The 25,328-nt window shown below is 39.8% G+C and overlaps 1 protein-coding gene across 2 annotated transcripts in view; it reads right to left on the bottom strand.

Moving 5' to 3' along the window:
• LOC124135588 (atrial natriuretic peptide receptor 1-like) overlaps positions 1 to 25,328 on the bottom strand; it is a 654,598-nt gene that overhangs the window by 473,693 nt on the left and 155,577 nt on the right. Inside the window, exon 1 of one of the 2 annotated variants that reach the window (XM_046500985.2) lies at positions 21,802 to 22,044. The exons of the other annotated variant lie outside the window; for it this stretch is intronic. The gene's annotated coding sequence lies outside the window, so the exon portion shown is untranslated. Of the gene's footprint in view, positions 1 to 21,801; positions 22,045 to 25,328 lie in introns of those variants that run through there. 2 annotated transcript variants of the gene reach the window in all.

The raw sequence follows: 25,328 nt of genomic DNA on the forward strand, positions 1-25,328 counted from the left end.
TGATGTACTTATTTATTGAATGCATGCTTCAGTTAAAGTCATGTGGACCTGGCAAAGATGTAGCAGAATAACTTTACCTGGATCTGTATTCTGCGAGTATCACAAGCATGAAGCACTCTCAAGTTTTCAGGCCCAACCTGGCCCCATGTACCTACCTGGATCAAATATCAATGTTTGGGGTAAGATGGCCAAAACATTACGGGAACTGGGTTGTTTGTTTGTTAAGCATCACAGTTTATATAAAGTGAAGCGACAAAAGCCTTTTCCATATTCCCAACAAATCTCGGTTAAAAGCAAAATTTAAAAAATGTACGATTTGGACTTTATCAGAATCATGTGTTTATGAATGAAAAAAACGCCGTTGGATTGTCTGGTTCAGACTCGGTTATTAAGAGACCACCATCATTCAACTGGAATATTGCTGAGTGCAGCGTTAAAAGACAAAAAAAAAAGAAGGAAACCATCAAATATCCCAATCATTCGATTCAACATAAATGTGAGAATTCCGGATATTATATGGAACAGTATTATTGCATCTATTTGTATATTTTTACACATCCACTTGCGAAAAAATGTTTAAATACTTACAATGTCTTCTTGACAATATCCAGAAAAGTTACTAGTAACTGTGATTGTCGTTTCAGATAATCGGCCATTCAGCAGACAATCGACATTCATTGGTCCTTGAGTAGGATTTCATCCAGTTCAACACTCGTATGCAATTATCCCCTGTACACATGCACCAGGTAACACATTCACTGGCATGTATATGTATGTAATGGTACTGGAACACATTAAATTGGTATTCGGGGCTTATTTTGATGAATTAGTTATTCTCCAAAATGTGCATTAAAGTTTTTCTCGACGTTCACACGAAATTCCAATACGGTTTCAGTAACGAAATCCGATATTTGACCAATGCTATCAACAGATCTACAGTGGCTGTAATAAGTTAACTGTTTTTGTAACGGACGCTGCTTGATTGTCCTTCTGGAACTGTTACTTTGAAGTTTTCTATAATGATGGTTAAGATGCATATGTGCGTTAGTCATGTAGTCAATTGTCCAGTGATACAGTGTGAAAAGTGTGTTGCACTGTTTCATTTATTTAAAACAAACGTGTATGTGCAACTATGACTCCTCATGAAACATCCGTTAAAGAAAGCCAAAGAGCGATACCCAAAAACTGGAAGACCTCACGAAAACACTTGACCTAGATGCATCACATTGGAGTTCTTGTTCTGCACAGGAAACCAGTGTCTAGTTACCATGTAAAATACTCTCCGACAATAACTGAACAAGCACATGGAAATGGTGAACATGTGAACATACTACATGGACAGAACTTCAAGAAAACTAAGTTTTGTTTATTAATAAGTTCTCTTCTTGGGGGACACTTAAATCCTAAGGGGCAATCTTCAACATCTTTATGAATATTAGCTAGTGGTACACTAGAAAAAAAGACTACGTGTCCGTCAAAGAATTTAGTGAGATCACTATATATAGAGATTAAATAGGTTACATGAAAGATGCCCATTTGCAGTGCGAACAGTATTATTTAATTAAAGAACATCTAAACACTAATGACAAACAAACTGACCCAGTGCAATGCTTCATCAGATTTAGTTGCATAAATAACAGGCCCCAGCTGAAAGTGTGGAGGATTAATACAACACCCCTTCCACAGACACAAGCTTCATAATCTTATTACACAAAGGTCACTTAACATTTATCTCCTAAGCCAATTGACACAGCAATTGGTAACCGCCTCTAACTGACGCACACTTACTCTCCCGACCTAATCCAGAGTGCCAGGAAAATCAGTTTGACAAGTGCCAGTGCTCCCGGAGTATCATTAAATTGGCCTGGTGTTACCAGGACTGTGCACAGCCACTGCATGCGAAGAATATAAATGTGGTTAGCATCGATGTATGATCCTCAGTCGATGGCAGGAACTGGCTGGGTAAGGCTTATGAAAATGGTCGAGATGGATAGGTTGAAGAAATCGAGATTCTTTCATTTTATGGGTGAAAAGGTTAATACGTTCATTGGTTGGTAACTTGGGGTTTCGTTGATTCAGGTTTGTTCGACAACTGTGCAATGTCTCGTGTGATTAAGGAAATTGATTCTCAGATTACAAGACTCGCCGGTAAAGGTGTTGTGGTTTGTAAAGATCATTCTGTGTCTCTCCCACAGTGAAATATCGGTGGTTGCGCTTGGTGTTGGTTGTGATACATCAAAATGGGATTCGTGATGTATCAAATTTCATACAATAAACTCAATTACGATGTGACTTAATTGAGTTGTAGATGCGATCTGTCTTAATATGTGTTGCAATTGGTTGAGATCGGAGCCGTTATTTGAGCAGTGTGCAGTGTTACAAGACTCGCTGGTAAAGGTGTTGTGGTTTGTGAAGATAATTCTGTGTCACTCCCACAGAGACATATCAATGGTAACGCTCCGGTATCGGTTTATACACTCATCCGTTTTTTTAAACAAATCACATTTTTTTAAAGATGCAATTTAAGCTCATCCAAAATGCTAGTGATAATTGTATGTGTGTGTGTGTGTGTGTGTGTGTGTGTGTGTGTGTGTGTGTGTGTGTGTGTGTGTGTGTGTGTGTGTGTGTGTGTGTGTGTGTGTTACAGGAAATATGTATAATCAGGGAAAATGTCCATTCCCTGAAATTTTCAGGGAATATATTCAATGTCTGATTCATTCAGGGAACATACATAATCCCTAAATTTTTCAGGTATAATACATATACATATTATACATAATTGAACATCATGTTTGTTAGACATATTCCCTGAAATTACTTTTGAGGCTCACATATGGTCAAACTTGATAGAAAAATCGAGAAGACCAATTTATTTGACCTTTCACTTAACTTAACAATTAGTCTTAACTGTAATCAAAACATAGGATAGAAATGAGATTAAAATACTCAATATGAATGCGACACCCCCTCCTCTCAAGTATCAGTGGATTTATATCTGAAGAAAATACAGGAGAATCCTCACCTTAATCCAACCTTACATGTCGGCCTTTGATGCAGTCGCAAAGAAGAAGGACAAGATTTTACAGTAATTGTTATTACAACACATGGTTATCATTGCCATCAAAGAACCTGTGTTCGCATATGAAGTACAAAACTAGTAAGCTGCAAGAACATGCGAAATTCAAGGTATTAAACTGCTGACATTATGTATTACCTCACATTGTCAAGTTGGAAGAGAATAAGAGGAGAATTTCCGAAAAAAAACATGTACAAGACCTTTTGTTTGTTAAGTAGTATTGTTTGTTAAATAGTTTGTTTTTTATCAGGTTTAAGTAAATAAGAGCCCCAAAAGTAATTTATGTCTAAAAAACTTGATGTTAAATCAGGGAATATGTATAATACCTGAACATTTTAGGGATTATGTATATTCCGAGTGAATCAGATATTAAATATATTCCCTGAAATGTTCGTTCTTATTAAAAAGACATTCTTTTCAGAACAAAATTGGGGAATATTTCTCAAGCAGGGTTTGGACTTCTTTGATTATTTTTTTTCATATCGCAGGATAACACAGGATAATATTCAGAGAGTACTGACAGACTGACGTTTGGCTGTCAAGAAGACAATTTTAACTCAGGCCAATTAAATCAAGCTATCATAGTTTCTAATTGTAAAATATAAATACAGGAAGACATATTGATAAGTTAGAATGCTAAAACAATGGATGAAAGGATATATGTGTGTTGAAATCTGGATACATTAATTAGGTGAAGTTACTGCCAGTTGTCTTTAAAATGTTGCACCACAGACAGAAGCTACACGCATACCTTCCTGGTGACATGGGTTAGAACAGGTGCCCAGGATTCTATTTCTTGTTGCAAGAAGCAGGTGGATCGTGTGGTCAGGTTCTGTGACAGATTGTTATTGTAACCCAATGGCATGGATGGTTGCTTATGTTTTCAGTCACTGGTTTGCCAGGTCCGGACTAGATTACTTACAGGCCGACGTGATATAGAAAACCTATTGATGACTGCGGTATCAAATAGCATCTCTTACTCACGCAACGAAGGTTTACAAAACTTCATGTTTCTATTCTACAAGACTACATAAAAAGACACATTTATCTTGTTACCAATGACCTGATCACAGAGGGAACCCCATCATCCCTGTCAATTACACATCGTAATGTACAACAGTTAAGTTGACGATGAACAAAAGATCACAGTCGTCCGATAACAAAGAACAATAACTCACAGTGTACATTTCAACAGAGACAAAGACAGATATTGAACGATGTTCATTTCAGCTTAGTCCGTAATCAACAACAATGACAAACCTCCTCATCCATTCTTACTTTTTTCATTGATCTCATAAACAATGTTATTAACTCATGTTCTTAAATATCAAAGAAAGGATTATTTTCAGGTTTCCCGTCTCCATCAAACTGGAGAGAAAACTCAACTTGGCTTCTCTCTCGATGGCGAATCCCGCTGAAATAATTCAACATGTGAGGATTTGGGAGGCGTGTGAACACTTGGCACTGTGTGGAGCTTACATGGATTGCACCTACTTCTGCTGGACCTCCTTAGGCCGTGTGTCCGGTTTAGATCACCGTTGGTTTTGGTGTTGACTTCGACCATCCATAATTGCTCTGGCGAAGTCATCGTCATTTTAGATGATACAAGCCCTACGTGTTCTTTTCATGTCTGTAGACATAATAACATAAGTATGGTCCGTCTCTTGATATGATATTTGGAGAAAGGGATCAGAGAAACAGACAGTTTCGTGTATGTTGCGTCCGTGGCTATCTTGACTGGCTTAGATGGATTTGTCGTTACAAATTAATTTGAAAGTGGCATATGTAAGTGCATGTGTAAGCCGTGGTAAGACAGGAAAGGAAGTTTTCAATAACTACTTTGATTTTCATATTTTCATTGAGAACGTTGATATTAATAATGGTTGCCTATTTCAGACTTTACGTGTCCTCTTGAAACGGAAAGGTTTATCAAGAATGTAATATTAGGAAATATCCAACTAAATGTTTGCGTGGATGTTGTTCGTCAGCGATTTTTATTATTATGACTGCATGTGTCTGACAACAGTCAGTACGGAATCAAGTCTGGTCCAGACAATCATGACTGATAGCATAATCAACGGCAGCCGCTCTCAGATTACAGTGAGTGACCTGGGTAAAACGCCGCTTTGAACAGTATTCCAGTTATGTCATGGTTTGTCTGTTCGATGTGGGAGGACAGCCAAAAGTGTTGCAGGTCTCAGATGTTTCCCATTTGGTGAAACTCCAGAGCACCAGTGCTAACAAACCAAGAAACATAATCTGGTCAAACCATGATTCGAACCTACGAACGTAGGTTTCTGGCGAGTGACGCAACTCTGCACAGCGAATTGCGGCGACTTAGACGACTTGTCCACCAGTATCCCTTCAGATTACCCACATTATTACCATCCGATCCATATTTTAGCTGCATTTGTAGAGAAACATGAAGTATTTTGGACTTCTTTGCCACGGAACATTCTCAGACAAAGGTCTGTTTCCCAAAATGTCACAAATTTCAGGATCCACCAACAATTTCATTTTCCAATATGAATACAATTTCATCCAGGTTTTTCAATTATAGGAACGTGTTGCAGAACGTGGACATGGCAGATCATGATGTAAATTCCACTATTTGCGGCTGCCAAGACTCTTCATACTGCTTTCAATCTATAGGTCATATAATCACTGGTGACTTCTCACTTGTTGACAATTACAACCTTCGTCCGTTATTCAAATATTGACCAAAATAACATGAGCAGCCTCCTACCAATTGGGATCACAGCTTTAAAATCATTATGGATACTGTCGAAGAATATGACAAAAGAATGGGCCAAAAGAGAGGAGAAACCTGTTTTTCTTTCAGCGTGGGTTAAGTCAGTGCGTGATGTTGTCATTGGTAGAATGTACAACCTTAAAAAGAGGAAAATGAATTGGAATAGACCCGTTCTGTCTCAGACAGCTGTCATCCAAAGTCTGGCTGCCTCACATGAAAAGTTTGAAGTTGTTCCAACTGACAAGGCCTCAAATAACAAAACCATTATATGTAAGCACCACTACATTAATTGTTTGATCAAAGAACTTGGCATAAATGACATATCAAGGCATAAATGACATATCAAATAATGCCACATATAAGGTTAGTATGTTAACCTAGGAAGAAATCTGCCCAAACCCTAAATCAGTACTGTCAACTTTTGACTTGACTCTAAAACCTAAAGACATGTCCTTTTCTCCGTTGGATTCGAAAGCTCCATAAACATCCGCACTATGAGATATATATTGCTGGGTCCAGCAAATGTAACACTAAATCCCTGTCGCAAAGAATAGCCATAATCCTTAATACAATCGGGGAATGACTTTCTTTGTACTCACAGAAAGTATTTGAGACGAGTGGCATTAATACTTTGTGGATTCTCAAAAACAAGTTCCATTCTGTCAAAACATTTGATTTTTCAACTTTGTACACCGCTATCCTACATGACAAAGTTAAGGAAAAACTTCATTCCTTGATCCAAGGGGCTTTTGTTACAAAAACGTGGTTAACACAGATACAGTTCCGTATCTATATTCAGAGGTTCAGGACAATTTGTGAAAAATGAAAGAAAATGCCATCTGAAAACAATATGTGAAATGCTCGACTTCCTCATTGATAACATCCACGTAAACTTTGGGGGTAGGACACTTAGGCACGAGGTAGGCATCCCCATGGGCACCAATGGTACTCCCCTTCGTGCGGATCTGTTTCTTGATGCATATGAATCAGAATTTCTGTTCGGATTGGAAAAGTCAAAACAAGGTAATTTTGCCAAGAAGTTTAACTTAAGCTTCAGGCATATCGATGATCAGATATCGTTCAATAACAATCAAATAGCCAATTCCCTTCCACTGATTTACCCACCTGAACTATAAATAAAGGACACCGGTGAGACCACCTCATCTGTTTCATATTTAGATCTATGCATAAACATTCTGAGTGTCAAAACAATCTCCACAAGTCAATATGACAAGAGGGATGACTTCAACTTTTCAACTTTCGAATTTTCAACTTTACCTTCATGTCGACCAGTATTCCAGCAGCTCCAACCTTTGGTGTTTACATTTCACATTTACATTTGAGATACAATCGAGCATGCCCTTTCTACCACGATTTCAAAGAGCGTCATACGACTGTTGCTCAGAAGTTGTTTGATCAAGGATATAACATTTAAGGCCTCAGTAAAGCTTTCAAAAAGTTTTATGGTAGACATGTGGAGGACATTTCAAAATCTGACGCATCAGTGATAAAAATGATGTCCGATGCTTCCCTATTTTGACTTGTCCCATATGTTAATTTGGGTTTTTTTTCTGGTGAACAATTGACTTGCCCTTGCATGTGTTTTTCAGCGGTGGGGCAGGATACGCTCACCTTTTCGCGAACACCTGGTATCATAAGCACACACCCATGATATAGTTGGAATCGTACAATTGACTCTGATTTATTCTATTGGATATGGTAAGGTTTTTTTCGCTTTATTACTGTTTGTTTGTCTGTCTGTATATATATATATATATATATATATATATATATATATATATATATATATATATATATATATATAATAAAACTATTTCATATTCTTATAAGTTAATGACAAAGGTATTTCCAAGGTAACGACTATTTCGAGTACAATATGTTCACAATGGGAAGCTATAACTGCTTAAGACTTCAGACATCAACGCAGTTCATCACACACACAAAAAAAACTTTTCATGTCAACACAAACCTGAACATGCCGTGTTTTAGTGTAAGCTTAAGTACACAGGTGTACATTTCCAACGACAGGTGCTTCACCGCTTTTGGGCAGCATGAAATCGGAGAGTGTCTATTACAATCTCTGTAAACAATCACACGAGACGTGTGCTTAAACGGTGCAGCTCACAGGTCCATTATCGTCCCTTTTTATAGACAGCACTTTTACAACAGACATGAATCAAGGATCATGTCAACTTGTGCAAACTTACAATTCCCTTATATAAACAAAATTCAGACCAATCAGTGATTTGCACTGTTTACATGTAGATTTCGCTGCGGTCTCAGGAACGAGATCGGATATTTGACCATTACTGTCAACAGATCTCCCGTGGCTGTAATTAGTTAACTGTTTTTGTAACTGATTCTGTTGGATTGTGTTCTGGGCATGTTGCTAAGGTGTTTACTTTTATGCCAGTTATGATGCATACGTGCATGTAGTCAAAAGTCAAGTATGAATGCTTTGTGTCGGTAAATAGGCCACCGGCCAAATATATAATACGAAAAAGCATTATTATACACCTTGGAGTGAGTGAGTGAGTGAGTTGGGTTTAACGCCGCTTTTAACATTATTCCAGTTATATCACGGCGTGTCAGCTTAACGTGGGAGGAAATCCCGAAGTGATGCAGGTCTCAGACGTTTACCACTTCGGTGAAACCCACGAGCACGGGTATGGTGCTGACAAACCTAGAAACATATTTAGGGCGAACGGGGATTCGAACCCACAATCATAGGTTTTCTTGCGTGCCCAAGGGACGCAACTCTGCACATCGAATCGCAGCGCCTTAGACGACTGGGCCACCCGTGCCCCCTATAAACCTTGGAGGCACACAACAGCTTTGTTATTTTTTTTAAGCGTTTACTGCGTTTTTTAAACTCTGTAAAGGTATATTTAGCCAAGGCTTGAATGATATGAACATTACAAGATGTTAAGAGGTGGACAGACTTTCTTTCTCTTGGGTGTACAATGTAATAGTTAGGAAGAAGATGTTGTCTTGATAGAACGGACAATTGCAGTAAAATTGATATACGTTATCTACAGTGGGTACAATGCATAATGGACTTAATCGGTTGATTGCAAATTGGGAGCATATTCAACGTTCTACCTTCAGAAACCATTAAATCAAGAGACGAGCAACGAAGACGAGATAAAGTAATTCTATATGGTTTAACATTTACAACAAACATAATCTTCAAATATATTTTCTGTCTTAATATGCTTGTAAAGATGAAATATATTTATTAATTTCTCAAAATACAACTGATTATCGATATCTTTCCTTACACCTTTGTTGAAATTCTTTTATAAAAACTGTTGGCTGCAAATGAGATCTTGTTAGACCCACAAAATTCCAAAACCAAATCTAAATCACATTTTCTTAACACTCAAAGCCCAACAATGAATTCGCTATTCTGCTAACCCACATTGATCAAATTACATTTGTTTCAATAATAGGAATATTTTGAGGAAAGAGTAATATTATCCAATATCTAATAATTTTAACGTGCGGATTTACCTTTAAAGAATATCGACCCAGTCACCCTCTGGCCACAGTATTTGGTGTGGATGTTCTAGAATTTAACAATAATTTACAAAACAACCATGTACATCCAAAATATTTGGTGATGGGTTGAACCCCTTTATTTCTGACCCTAGTGTTAAAACTAGCAAAATGTGGCATAAACATATGTAAATTTAATATTACCTTTATAATAAATTATAAAAAATTTAATTTGAGATTTCAACGAAAGTATAAATTCCTATGCTTGTGTTTGCACGAACCAGAGTTTGAGAGATAAATATTTATAGGTAAGAGGTTCAATTATATATAATTTCATTTTTCTCATATTTCCGAAGTCTACCCGCTTCACGAAATAAATACAATAACGTTAGTTTTGTCAATATTGACATAAAACTGGCATTTATCACAATAAGATACCAGTTTTTCAATTTGTTACTTGAGATCTATTACAGCACCATCAAACAAAAAAATGCCATCTGTAAATAAAATAATATAATTATTCGGGAGTTCAATATTTATACACCTTTGGCCACCGGAGCTCAGGAACTGGACAATGTCATTTATAAAGTATGAACATGAAACGGGGATAACTGGCAACCATGACGAACTCCAAACATACATTCAAAGACAGCTGTACACATTTTTTCCAAAGACACACATGATTTCATATTGGCACACATGTTATGTAACAATCTATATGTCTTACCCTTGATAATTCCATTCCATGCTTTACACAAGCGGACATTCCTTGATGCACAATCGAAGGCAGCTTTCAAATCAACAAAAGCACAAAACAATCTCCCTTTATATAAAGACAAATTGTCTCGATAATAAAAAATATTATGAATTGTTTGGAAACAACTTCGAAATCCAGCCTCTTCATCATATAAACATTTTCTTGGTGCGCGTTGTCGCATTGCAGCATTGTCGCACTTTGGTTATTATTTACACTTTTTGTTTGTTTTTAGAAGGCCCAGTCGTCTAAGGCGCCGCTATTCGCTGTGCAGAGTTGCGTCCCTTGGGCACGCCAGAAACCTATGATTGTGGGTTCGAATCCCGGTTCGCCCCAATTATGTTTCTAGGTTTGTCAGCACCATACCCGTGCTCGTAGGTTTCACCGAAGTGGTAAACGTCTGAGACTTCGGGCTTTCCTCCCACATTAAGCTGAAACGCCGTGATATAACTGGAATACTGTTAAAAGTGGCGTTAAACCCAACTCACTCACTCACTCACTCGAAATCCAGCCTCTCCATCACATAAACATTTTCTGGGTGCGCGTTGTCGCATTGCAGTATGTCGCACTTTGGTTATTATTTACACTTTTTGTTTGTTTTTAGAAGGCACAGTCGTCTAAGGCGCCGCTATTCGTTCTGCAGAGTTGCGTCCCTTGGGGACGCCAGAAACCTATGATTGTGGGTTCGAATCCCGGTTTGCCCCAATTATGTTTCTAGGTTTGTCAGCACCATACCCGTGCTCGTGGGTTTCACCGAAGTGTTAAACGTCTGAGCTAGACTTGCATCACTTCGGACTTTCCTCTCATATCAAGCTGACACGCCGTGATATAACTGGAATACTGTTAAAAGCGGCGTTAAACCCAACTCACTCACTCACTGTTTTCAGAAGGGCGACAGTGCGACAACGCGACAATATCCCTTCCAGGATTCCATAGAGGACCAAACGTAGCACGAAAACTGTATTCCCTGAATTCTTACTTTTTATAACAACACTGGTGATGTTGATCGCAGCCGATGGCATATCTGTGCCAATGTTGCTGGTGTAGTGTGTCTTCAAATACATTCAAGATACATTTAGATAAGTCACCTGGTAAATATATACTCTGAACGCCAGAGACTAATCACCCTCGATTATCTGCCGAAATAGATTCTTTTGGGAGAAAAGAGCAAAATAAGTGGTGAAAATTATATGAATGGATCACAGAAAATGAAAGATGACACCAGGTGTTCGCGAAAAGGGTAGGTACGTCTGCACTAAGGATAGCACCCGCGTCTCATACAATCAGCATAAAGAATTGAGTGTTTGTTGTCAAACTCGGTACAGCAGTAAACAACCTAGTCTTGACCATAAAATCTTGCTATGGACTAGACAAACCAGTAAAACAATAGCGCGGTTGTTTTTGGTGGTGGTGAAACAAAAAACGATGTGTTAATTTTTAATTACGTCTTGTGCGTTTTAGTGCAGAGATTTCTGAGATACTATAAAGCCTCAATGACAGAGAAGTACAAGGAATAAATTCCATGGGGCGTAAAAACCAAACATTTTTGTGAAAATTACATGAATGGATCGCTGAAAATCAGTCATGACACCAGGTGGTCAGAAACATACCAGTTAACACTGATCCACGGACATAATGCTGTAGCAGTATTATCATAGTCATCGTGATCATAATAACGGTCGGGTAGCCTAGTGGTTAAAGCGTTCGCTTGTCACGCCGAAAACCCGGGTTCGATTCCCGACATGGGTACAATGTGTGAAGCCCATTTCTGGTGTCCCCCGCCGTGATATTGCTGGAATATTGCTAAAAGCGGCGTAAAACCATACTCACTCACTCACCCATAATTACACAATCAATCGCATAACAGTCTCCATTAGCACTATTATCATCAAAATCACTTTCAACACATTGCCTTAATCTTCTCAGTAGTATCATCACCAACGTCTGTATCAGTATAAAGATGAAAATGAAGGAATTCCAGAAGAATATTAAAATGATGATAAAAATTCCATTTCAAATCATCCGATCGACGTTTAAAAATGCGACGTTTTCATTATCCACCCGAAAGAAGCACAAGACAAGTGGAATTGTTGAGAACGTAAAAATTCTTGCTATCTGAATGCTGACTGACTGGGCTATTAAACAGTAGTCACTCTTTAATAGTCCCGTCAGTGATGAATATTGGGATATCTGATAAACTCTGTGTCTTGCGTTTTCATTTGCAGGAAGAGGTTTTACAACCCAAACGAGGTATTCAGGAGCAGTTAGACTAAACGCTTTCTCGTAAAATGTATTAATGATACCTCGCGAGACATATTAAATAAATGAATTCAGATAACGGTATTAGAATAGATTTAAATGAGGTTAACATGAATTTACGGAAGGTTATCTGTACCGAAACTTTGCATTGAAAGTATAAAATATGACTGTGCAGAAGTGAAGAAATCTTCTCTACAGTCAACTGTGTTCATTGATACGGAGAGTGGGAGGTCCGCGGTTAGAACCCCGGCCGCGTCATACCTCAAGACGTTAAAAGATGGTACTTGTTGTTTCCCTGCCTGGGGCTCGGCTAAAGGGGATAAAACATTGGACGGCTCGGAGTCAGTATATTGTGGCTTGTTATTTCAGTTAGTGCTATAAATCAAGGCGTAAGTTTGGACTAGTACGTGCAGCCACGCACACACACACACACACACACACACACACACACACACACACACACACACACACACCACCTTGCTCATCGTGTAGAACATGATACCGCTCGACCACCAAAGTATGTGTACACCTTGTGCATATCTTTGTTAGTAAACAACTTGGCCCTTCTTCCGATCTGTAAACTCAATTAACACAATGTACACAGTTTTCGTGCATTGATCCTTGATGCAATCCATTAACCCGATAAGAAACTTAACGTTTCTAGTGTGTTTACACAGGTGTAATTGCCAAGTTGTAGATAACAGTCAATCTCGAAATCTACAACGAGTAAACAAACTTCAGAAGGTTGACATTTCTTATCTTCGATCGATAAAGACAACAGAGCACATGGGCATTGTAATAGCACGTTTAGAATCTCCTCAGTGCAATTATTCGGATGTATAAATTCCCAAATTAGCATGGTTCTCGCTATTAGCATGTGCTTGACAATGCGTAAACTGTAATGAAATGAACCCATTTCGAGCACTGGCTGCACGTCGTATCGTGTCACTAGCGTCATGATTAGTAACTGACGAGTAGGAAGGCAGGTGCGAGACTAAACAGGTCAGCAGCTGAAAGAGTCGATTTATATACATGTAATAATTATATACAGAATGTGAAGGCTTGTTACGATGCAAGTTCCAATTTAAGGTGCAACGGAAAGGTGAAATAGAACTTCGCGTACGTATTGAGTGGCGTGCATGCACTTTGGGGGTGGCTGTTTGTACTAGTCCTGTTGTGCCGGTTTTATAGTGCTAGCCCACTGAGAAAACAGTATACTGACTCTGAGCCGACCAGTCCTTATTTTTTTCACTTTTATGCCGATCATCAGACTATGGATTACTACAAGGGGCATTGTCGCGTTGTCGCATTGTCGCCCTTCCAAAACAAAGCAAAAAGTGTTAGAATTAGCCAAAGAGCGACATTGCGACAACGTGATATTTTGGCTATTTGTCGCATTGTCGCGGTGACACTTTTTGTTTGTTTCTGGAAGGGCGACAACGCGACAATGTCCCCTGTAGTATTCCATATCAGGCAGTGTAACAACACGTTCTATCTTTTGACGTCTTTTCGAATGACGCGGTCAGGGGATCGAACCACCGACCTTCCGCTCTCCTGGCAGACGCTCTATCAACTAGACCACGGCCGCATATACTTGCATATACTCATCAACCACCTTGTGGGGATTTAGTATCTGAAAAGTTCATCAACCGCGTGCTTGTCGTTAAAGTCGGGTGAGATGGGGATCGGGCGGTCAGATTCTGTATCAATGTCATCGTACCCCGGATGGCGTATAGCGGTGCTCATACTTTCACTCTATGGTTTGGCCGCGGAGATACAGCTGGAATATTGCTGACTGCGGTGTGAAACGACAAACAGTGTGTTGTCAGATTACTGCATCGTTGTAGGAAAACACAACACAACACAACACAAGCCACAACACAACACAAGCCACAACACAACACAACACAACACAACACAAGCCACAACACAACACAACACAAGCCACAACACAAGCCACAACACAACACAACATAAGCCACAACACAAGCCACAACACAACACAACACAAGCCACAACACAAGCCACAACACAACACAACACAACACAAGCCACAACACAACACAACACAACACAAGCCACAACACAACACAACACAAGCCACAACACAAGCCACAACAAAACACAACACAAGCCACAACACAACACAACACAACACAACACAAGCCACAACACAAGCCACAACACAACACAACACAAACCACAACACAACACAACACAAGCCACAACACAACACAACACAAGCCACAACACAACACAAGCCACAACACAACACAACACAAGCCACAACACAACACAAGCCACAACACAACACAACACAACACAAGCCACAACACAAGCCACAACACAACACAACACAACACAACACAAGCCAAACAACCAACTTTGCCATGCGAGGGGAGTGAACGAGAAATTTAAGTGTATGAGAGTCCACATTAATCATGTATCTGGCTATGAACTCTTTAGTAGAAGTTTATTTTAGCCTGGGATACTAATCGTTATGAGACATTGACACATTCTAAATCATGTTATTGATATAAACTGCCGGGTAAAAGAACGTATACACTCTTGTTTGATGGTGGCTAAAAATCAAACAAACAAGAAATGGTTATAAGATGAATATATTTGATGCGGGTATCATAACTTAGTTTTTGTCCTTACGTGTTTAGAGTGTTTTCGTGGCTGTTTTCAGCCTAGTAACTTTCTTATAACGTTTGTAATTTTATGATAAAATCCATTTTTTAAGTGAATTCTTTCGTTTACCCGGCAATTTATGGCAATGAATCGCATTCTTGCCTTTACTTTATAAATTCTTAAGTGAGACATATGGATTTATCATTAATACGATTTTGAAACTGAAACCATTTAATTCTCTGGATTTTCAGTATTCCTAATATTATTAAAATCATGAAGTTTTAATTAAAAGCGACAAAACCCTCTCCATATTCAAAAGAAATCTCTGACAAAAACAGAATGGATTGTACGATTCGAATATATCACGAGCATGTGTTTCTGAATGACTATAAAACAGTGACGATACCAGGTGTTCGCAAAAAGGGGAGCATATCCGTATGAAATGTTCCAAACATTGGTAATCTCCATAATAGATATAGCTGACACCTCGATAAGGGGCTAGTCAAATCTTTGGATTTAATCAGTCGGCGATAGACAACTTCGTTGAGTTGTAAATATCACTTTGAATGCTGACATATCTATGTCTATGGCTGTCGGTGAGGGCGTCAATTTCAGCTTGGGGATAATTATCACCGACAACGACCAGAGGTATCATAGTTGCACACTTTTGTCTCCCAGGGATATGTGTTGGGGAAAAGGACAGTCTCTCTGCCTGTGTACTTCTAGATCGCAGTGGTGTTGATGTTTGGTTGTTATTGGTTAACACCGCACGAAATATTACAGCTAAATAGTTTTGGCTAGATAAACCAGTGGTTGATGTGATGAGCATCGATGTCGCTGAGTCTGATCACCCGATGACAAGCACAGGTTGCTGGGTATCTATTCTACTCCGAAATCTCCTCCGGGTCAGAGTTTCGTTCTTGATCTAGTGATTCATCAGAGTGTGCGGCCATGACATTGCAAGACAAACTAACATCGGATATGTTTCGAGTATGTCTTTATTGTGTTTACTCGAAATTGTTTGTTTGTTTTTCAACGCCGCACTCAGCAATATTCCAGCTGTGTGACGGCGGTCTTTGTGTAATGGAATCTGGGCAAGACAATCCAGTGATTGGCATAATGAGCATACGATGACATGCATCAACTTAGTCATCGAGTCTGACCTCCCGATCCCGTCAGTCGCCTCTTACGACAAGTATGGGTGGCTAAAGATCAATTCTAACCTGGATCTTCACGGGTCATACTCGGAATCAACAGGACGATTAACATAGGACATGTGTACACATTTGTTCAAAATTCCTCAAAGTATAATGTATGAAACGGTCCCTCTCTGGCCCACGAGTTCTAACATTATTAACGAAATAAGAACAAAGTATCTGATTCGTTCATATGATTGACAATTTGATTTTGTTCTTTTTAAGACTTGTATATTTTGGACTTTTACCACCTTATATAGAAATTAGGCTAAAACATGTTAAACGGCTTTTTGAGAAGTTTTCAAGAAGCATTTTGCTAATATTTGAAAATGAGCAACTCTTTTAAAAAGTTGATTTTCTCCGAACCTGTAGACAGAACACATGCATGTATATGGAAAAAATATCATCTTGTTCATAGCTCAAGAAAATCGTACCTATTCACTAATTTAGCAGGCGTCTTGTGTTCTTTGATCGTGTGATAATTAGAAAAGGAATACGTAAAAGAAAGGTTAAAAAATATAGTTTTTATCCGAATAAATATTGTCAACAACTTTAACATTTGACATTGACAGATGGTCAGAAGAGGCCCTTATCGTACTTCGTCCATTCACTGTTATTGTTGTTGATGCCGGTATTGTGTACAGTTAAACCCTGACAGTTTCCATTGAAATCATTACGATTAAACTGGAACGTATTATTAACCATTATTGTACAGCGAAATCTTCATTGTCCTGAGGGGGGCACGGATGGCCCAGTCGTCTAAGGCGCCGATAGAAACCTATGAATGTGGGTTCGATCCCGGTTAACTCCGATTATGTTTCTAGGTTTGTCAGCACCATTCCCGTGCTCGTGGGTTTCACCGAAGTGGTAAACGTCTGAGACTTGCATCACTTCGGGCTTTCCTCCCTCATTAAGCTGACACGCCGTGATATAACTGGAATACTGTTAAAAGCGGCGTAAAACCCAACTCACTCACTCACTCACTTTATTGTCCTGACGGCAACATTGCCAGTGATTTCATCCGTATTAATAAGTCCATGGGTTCGTATTGGTCTCCCATTTAGTTTTTACAGTGGAACCCTGATGATCCAGGCAGTAGAATTCCTACTGAAATCGTCCGAATAACAAATGTCTGGATAAATGAATAATGGGTACAAAGCAATGTTTCGGTGTATATAAGGGTTATCACTCGTAATAGTACGAAAGCAGAGTTTTCCGGATTAGCAATTCTTGCATTAAAATGTAACCACCATTTGTTAGAATTTCATACACATGTTTGAGGTGTAACGTCACGTTCAAGGTCATTGCACTAAACAGCGACATCATGCAAGTATGTGTGGCTGCTTGTAACAGTCCGGATTAATGCCAGATTTTAGTGCTATCCCACTGAGATACCTTGCTGCAGTTTAACATGGATTATACTGACCCCGAGCCGACCAGTGCTTGTTTTATCCCCATAATCCCGAGTATCAGGCACGACAACAATAAGTACCATATGTTAACGTCTTTTGGGATGACGTGGCCAGAGGATCGAACCACCAACCTTCCACTCTCGGGGCGGGCGCTCTATCCATTACACCACGAAGGCGGCCGCATATACATGTATGGTGAATTATCAAACGCTATGTGGGGATTTAGTATAAGAAAAGTTCCTCATCGTAACATTCGACTGAGATGGGGATCGGGTGGTCAGGCTCTGTCATTTCGCTGACACAGAGCCATCGTGCCCGTGATGGCCGACATCGGTGCTCACACTTTCAGTCACCGGATTGTCTGGTCAGACCGCCGGGTTACAGATGGAATAGCGGTAACTGCGGCATAAAACAACGGTCAGATTACTGAATTATGTTTCCTCTGTTTGATTTGGAGAAGTTTGCATACCCTCGAAACACGTTCATAAGATTTGTTCTCTTATACCGAAAGCCTTGTTAACTCTTACGTGAACCGAACATAATCGAGTTATCCATAGTTTGAGGCAAGTAAAGTGCCGCGATTAGACTATATTATCTAAATGATTCTGTCGAGACCACAACGCCACGTCGCCTTGAACGACAGTTCGAGTTATCCGTAATACGAGTGAATGAGTGAGAGAGTATGGTTTTACGCCGCTTTTAGCAATATTCCAGCAATATCACGGCAGGGAATACCAGAAATGGGCTTCACACATTGTACCCATGTCGGGAATCGAACCCGGACGAGCGAACGATTTGACCACTAGGCCGCCCTTCCGTAATACGAGACAATTAACTTCTCGATACTACATGTAGACAAAGTATCTGAAAGAATCTGTCGAGATCACAAATTCACGTCGCCTTTAACGACAGTTCGAGCTAATGAGACTCCCGATGCACCATGAGGCGTATTATGTCGATATTATAACTAGACTATGCTAAGATGTATTTATTGCATGTAACGCGGATAAGAAGACGTAACACGTGTATTTCAAGTAATATCGATCTGCATGTCAGAAATTGTTATTTATCGTGTCAATAACACTCAGAAGTATCGACAACACAGTGTTTTATTTCACAGACGTCTGGAACACCGAGGATACAGCACTGCATGTTTGTGGTGGGGAAGGGATGTAAATTGTTAACACTCTACACGAAAAGGTTCCACATACTTTCAAAAATCCCCGTGCATCAAATGTCAGCGATCTTTTAAGCCATACCGTTTTATTATGTTCAGTTCATTTTTACATTTTGTTAAGCGTTTGTGTGTATATTATTATTTTGTACATATTAAAAAAGAAAAATGCAGAATACCCACCCAGATATTTTCGGGGAATGTGAAGACTCCCCAACACTGCAGCCTTCTGCATTCCCCAGATTGTCAGATGGACTATATTCCTGGTAGCAAACCCGGGTACTCTGTCAGTCAGTCAACAGATGTGGAGGTACCAAACCTAAGGCACCGAGAACAATGGGGTGTCGGACAACTTGGTACTTGGGATGCAAGCGTGACATTTCGAAAGCGAGGTCCGCATATTTGCCATGTTTTTCCTCAATCTTGTCAATCACATTAGTGTCAAAAGGGACAGAAAATTCAATAATATAAATGATTTCATTGGATTTATCAAAAAGGACAAGATCAGGTTTGTTGGTCTGGATACGTCTGAGGCTGTAAATGGGCCTATTCAAAAGAATTGTGTATTTATCATTTTCCATGACGCCCTCTACATACTCCGGGTCGTACCAGGGGTGGACCTCTGTGTCAAAACCATAAGCATGGCGAAGACGGCAATAAAATGATCGAGCTACACCATCATGTCCTTTAAGATACTGTGTGTGTGCCAAAGCTCGGCATCCACTGACAATGTGTTGGACAGTCTCTCATTAAATTCATTACATAATCTACATTTCATATTTACATTTTGATGCATAACCACACATTGACGGTTTCGAGTGGGAAGTGACTGGTCCTGAGCAGCAAACAGAAAGCCTTTTGTTTCACTTTTCAGGCCAGACGACTTCATCCAAGAGAAGGACTCTGCAGGATTGCTGATCTTCTCAACACACTGCACACAAACTCGATGCAGTGGTCGTTCAGATAGCCTTTACTTGAAGTCTGGGCCGACTTGATATGGCACTTCGCTTGGTTGACACTTATTTCTGTACCATTTCTGTCCAGCAGTACAGAACCATCAACAAAATCAACACCGACATTGAGATTATGTCCGACATCCTTGGCTCGTTTTAGAAAACTGTGGAATGCCTTGTTTTCACCATGAATCTTGTCATGCTTCACAAGAGGATCGTCAGACAAATAAATGCGTGCAAAAATGCACAAAACAATTCTATCACGAATAGCCCAAACGTTAATGATTGGTTAATATTAGCGATTGAGGGAAGAGCGAGGGTGGTGGGATCTATTGTCTGACATGATTCTTCGTGTGAGGGTATCAATACCCTGAATTTCTTGTTTCGTCCAATCAACAACACCAAAAGAATATGAAAGCACGGGTACAGCATACGTATTTGTGGCTTTTACTTTATTGCGAGCGTTCAGCTCTGAACTCCAGATCTTCTTAAGTCTACATTTGTACTATACCCGAAGTTTTTCCTTGATATGGGCATTCTTGATTATCATCATCATCATCATCATTATTATTATTATTATTATTATTATTATTATTATTATTATTATTATTATATTATTATTTTCACTGGTGGTATTATCCTTTTTTGTAGAAGCAGTAATAGCGTGTGAGCAATTCAGCAATACGCCAGGAATGTCACGACGTTTAACACAACACATTGGTATAAGTAGCAGTAGCAGCGGCTGCAGCAGCAGCAGCAGTGGTAATTGTTGCAGCACGCCATACATGTTGATGAACTGGGGTACATTTTACAATGTGTCTTTAGTATGCTGTCCCCATCAACGACATAATCAACCCGAAACAAATATCACCGTGGCATGCTGCCTGTGATAATTGCAATGTCACTTGTGAAATGAACAACTGTGGTTCTACAAAATGAGTGATCCAGACAGTGACATCTACATGTTATACATACTCTACACGTCCGTGTCCTTAACAGTGGAACGTTACAACGTAAAACGGACTCGTTCACTGTTATGCTGAAGCATTGATGAATGACAGAATTCCGAAGAATATTCTCCTGAGACGAAATCTGAATCGATGCATTTCCCTGTCATCTGTTGTCAATTCCATATCATAGGCAAGGCAAGGCAAGAGGGTACGTTAATGTTTTCTTTGTCTGTAGACATAATTAACTCACAGGGTTATTGTGGCCAAATGAAATCTGAAATCGATTTGATGTATGTGTTTCTATATACACCTTATAGGCTGTAAGGTGTTGCAATGCATGCATATTTAATGAAATCGACACGGAGTTGCAACTCAGTAAGGTGTCAATAGCAACCAAATGCTTATGCCTCGGGCTCTGGTCATGCTTAGTTTGTGCAACTAATACACACAGAAGGCTGTTGGTGTGGATACTTAATGTGATTGTAATTGATATGGATATGACAATTAACAATGGTATTATGAACAGTAGGGTGCTGTTTATGCAAGAAAATATATACTACTCAAAAGAAGTTAAAGAACACCTGATTCTTTCATATGATTATAGTTTATCTGTTATGACATGTCAGATTAACTATGGTCATATGAAAGAATCAGGTGTTCCTTAACATATTTGGAGTAGTATATATCTCTTCACAAAGTCACAGATTAACGCATGGATCCAGAGAAAGTCAACTACACAAAACTCTTTCATTTTAATGGTGCTCGAAAACTTGACTTAACCTCACTTGAAATTCCCACTGGAAAATGCCAATTTCACGTAACTGGAACACGATTTTGAAAGACATGTTCACTGTTCAAGTTTACAAAGACATGTCTTCAAATAATAAATACAATACAATGTAATATGATTCAAGATGCATGCATGTATCTCTACCAATTGTTAAATTACAAGCAACAGTGTCTATATAGCATGATAATACGATAAACAGTCAAAACGGATATTTGATGCTCATTTCAAAAACCCTGTCATCAGACAGTGCCACTTGTTGTTCATTTCAAAATGTGCATTTCAAATCATTTTGACAATTGAAATAAAGATGTGGTATATTAATTAATTCTCACCTGTGACAAGGAAAAGATACAGGACGGATAATCACTGTAATGGAAAACACTGCTTAATCCTCAGTTAATCTGCAGCTGATGACTTCCTTGTACATGTCAGTCCAAGCCTGGTCAGACCTTCCTTGCCGTATCCACGGCTGACACGAAACGAAACGAAGATAAGCTACCATAGTCTACCTCGAAGACATGAATGGATCTCCCCAGCTATTGCAGAACCAAAATCACTTAGCACGGTGGCAGACGCGGGACCTCTACTCGCTCCTATCATTGAAAGTGACTTAACATGGGAATGGCCTTTATACTCGCCGACACTGTATAGTGATTTGTTTGTCTGTCAAAGGCAGGAGGGTAGGGCTTTATCAAAGGTATAGATTATGTTGAAAGATATCGATCCCCTCTTGTTAAGAGATAGTGTCATCGTAAATATCGCTTCAAGTACGAGGTATAAATAAGTTATAAGGTAAGCTGGTTGAGTGAACATATTATCTGCTCTTTTTGAAACTTAAGACTGCCTTGTTTGTTTCTTGTTTGGGTCGCAATGTTCCAGCAATTCCAGGCCTGTAAATAATCGATATTGGACCAGTATATCAGTGGTTGACATCATGAGCAATAGGAAGTAATAACCGTCTATATTCTGTTAAATGTGATTTTCGGATAAAGCGAAATGGGCTCTGTTCCACAAAGCGATCTACGCGTCTTGTTTGTTTATGATAAAGAATGGGAGTTACGTCAGCCGTGGTCATGTGATAGTCTCCAGGGCTCCGTTCCACAAAGCGCTCGTAGCGCTAAGAAGGTCCTAACTACGTAGTTGTGTAGATGCCAGTTTATAGTGCTATCCCACTGAGATACCCTCCCGCAGTTTAACAAAAATACCCCACTCAGACACAGTATACTGACTCCGTGCCGACCAGTCCTTGTTTTATCCCCTTAATGCTGAGCGCCAGATAGGGTAACAACAAGTACCATCTTTTAACGTCTTTTAGAATAACGCGGCCGGGGATCGAACCCCGGACCTTCCGCTCCCCGGGCGGACGCTCTACCACTTGACCAGACTGGACCAGACGTTCGTCATAACCAGCGTTGGGTATATTCATCCTTGCAGCGCCCATGTGACAGGGCGCTAGACGCGTGCGTGAACAGGCTTGCGGCGTTAATATAATTAGGAGCCACCCGTGTAGGGTTCCGGGTATATCGAGTCGATCGCTGGCGGTATATACAAGGTTGTTTTATGCAAGTGCATGCATACAAGAAGCACTTTGTGCAAGGTCAACACATAGCAGTTGAGGTGTGGTGTCATGGAGCACCTTTTCAAACCAGGCTAAGGGCTTAGGGCGATACCTATTTTCCTCTCTGGACCAAGCCTTATACAGTCAAGGTCACCTAACACGGATTATATAAAATATGAGTGAGTGAGTTGGGTCTAACGCCGCTCTTAACGGTATTCCAGTTATATCACGGCGTGTCAGCTTAATGTGGGAGGGAATCCCAAAGTGATGCAGGTCTCAGACGTTTACCACTTCGGTGAAACCCACGAGCACGGGTATGGTGCTTACAAACATAGAAACATAATCGGGGGGAACAGGGATTCGAGCCCACAATCATAGGTTTCTGTCGTGCCCAAGGGACGCAACTCGGCACAGCGAATCGCGGCGCCTTAGCGAGGGCCACCCGTGCCCCCTCATAAATATGAAAAAAGTAATAATTGTAAAATAAGAACTGACATAATAATTGTACCGCTCGTTCAGGTTGGCTGACAGTAAATGTTGCTCATGATAATAAGCTTTTCGAATTAAATTATTCAGTCACGCAAACGTTGTCATGAACCGGTCGCTATGGCACATGAGAAGACACGAATGCAAACAGAAAGATTTAAAATGGAATCCCATTTCGGGATAATGCAGTTAGTTTAATTGAAGATTAACGGGAATGGACGAAAACAACATCTACTTTATTATCGCGGATCATGCCAAGGCTGTTGTTCTGATTTCGTTCTATTCAACTTAAATCTCTCCCATTGAAATTGCCACGTTCATAAATTGACAGCTCAAATCTTGATCCTCTATTTAAAAATAGGATTCGCTCATCAGGATCTACAGTCGGAAAAGGAATGTGTATTAAGCCTCCTCATCACACCATCAACGTGTTGATATTCATAACGCTAATGCCGTTGTTTATTTGATACGCCAGCGTGAAACAATAAAGTAGACATAACAATCAATATTGTGACATTGGTGTACGTTCACGTTCGAAGGTACATGCAGGACTTAGACGACTCAGTAAAACGTTAAGTAGACGAATGAGAGAGTGAGTGAGTTAGTGAGTGGGTTTTTTTTAACGACGCTTTATACAGTATTTTCGGTTACATCACAGCGTGTCCGCTTGATGTGGGAGGAAATCCCAAAGTGATGCAGGGATTAGACAAAGCAACAAATTAAAACCCTTTCTGAGAAGAAAGAAATCTCGGCTAAAAGCAGTGCCCATTGTACAATTCCTACTATATCATGAGCATGTGTTCATGGGGGTGTGTGAGTAAGGTTTTACGCCGCTTTTAGCAATATTCCAGCAATATCACGGCGGGGGACACCAGAAATGGGCTTCACATATTGTACCCATGTCGGGAATCGAACCCGGGTTTTCGGCGTGACGAGCGAACGCTTTAACCCATAGGCTACCCGACCGCCCCTTGTTTATGGACCAGAATCAGACAGTGACAGCGGGTGTTCACGAAAAGGTGAGCGCATACTGTCCCAACGGTGGCACATGTCACAAACACATGCATAGGCAAGTCAATTGCTAGCCTGAAAAAAACACGGGATCATATTGTGCAAGACAAAATTGAATTGCATTGGACATCATTTTTTGACACTGAAGCGTCAAATTTGGAAATGTCTTCCACATGTTTTCCATAAAACATTTTGTAAGCTTTACTTGTAACCTTGGATGAATTGAATGTTGTAACCTTGATCAAACAACTTCTGAGCAAGAGTCGTAAAACGTTCTTTTTGAATTCTTGGTTGAAAGAGCATGCTCGGTTGTATTTCAAAAGTTGTGAAATGTAAACACCATAGGCTGGAGCTGCTGAAATATTGCTCGACATGAAGGGAAAGTTGACGATTGGAAAGATGAAGTCATCCCTCTTGTCATACAGTCATGTGGAGAGTGTTTTGTCACCCTGAATGTTTATGCATAGATCTAAATATGAAACAGATGAGGCGGTCTCACTGGTCTCCTTTATTTCTAGTTCAGGTAGGTAAATCAATTGTGACAAATGTGTGAAGGGATCCAATTGTATCTTTCAGACGCAATGAATACGATGCACGCACCAGGTGATGCCTGTGATGGATTCTGAACGTCAGTGGTACCAGTGTGACAGCCGAAAATTGGTCAGAAACCCAAGGGACTTGCAGATAGGTCTAGATAATTGCTAGAGTAGATTGCAACTCTGTCACATTGCCAGAAATGTAACATCGCCAGTCACGTATGTGCTCTGCCTGTGACATATGAAAATTAATATTAAGATTCGTGAC

The sequence above is a fragment of the Haliotis rufescens genome, unplaced genomic scaffold (assembly GCF_023055435.1).
Source record: "Haliotis rufescens isolate VD_foot unplaced genomic scaffold, xgHalRufe1.0.p SCAF_70, whole genome shotgun sequence".
NCBI lineage: Eukaryota > Metazoa > Mollusca > Gastropoda > Lepetellida > Haliotidae > Haliotis > Haliotis rufescens.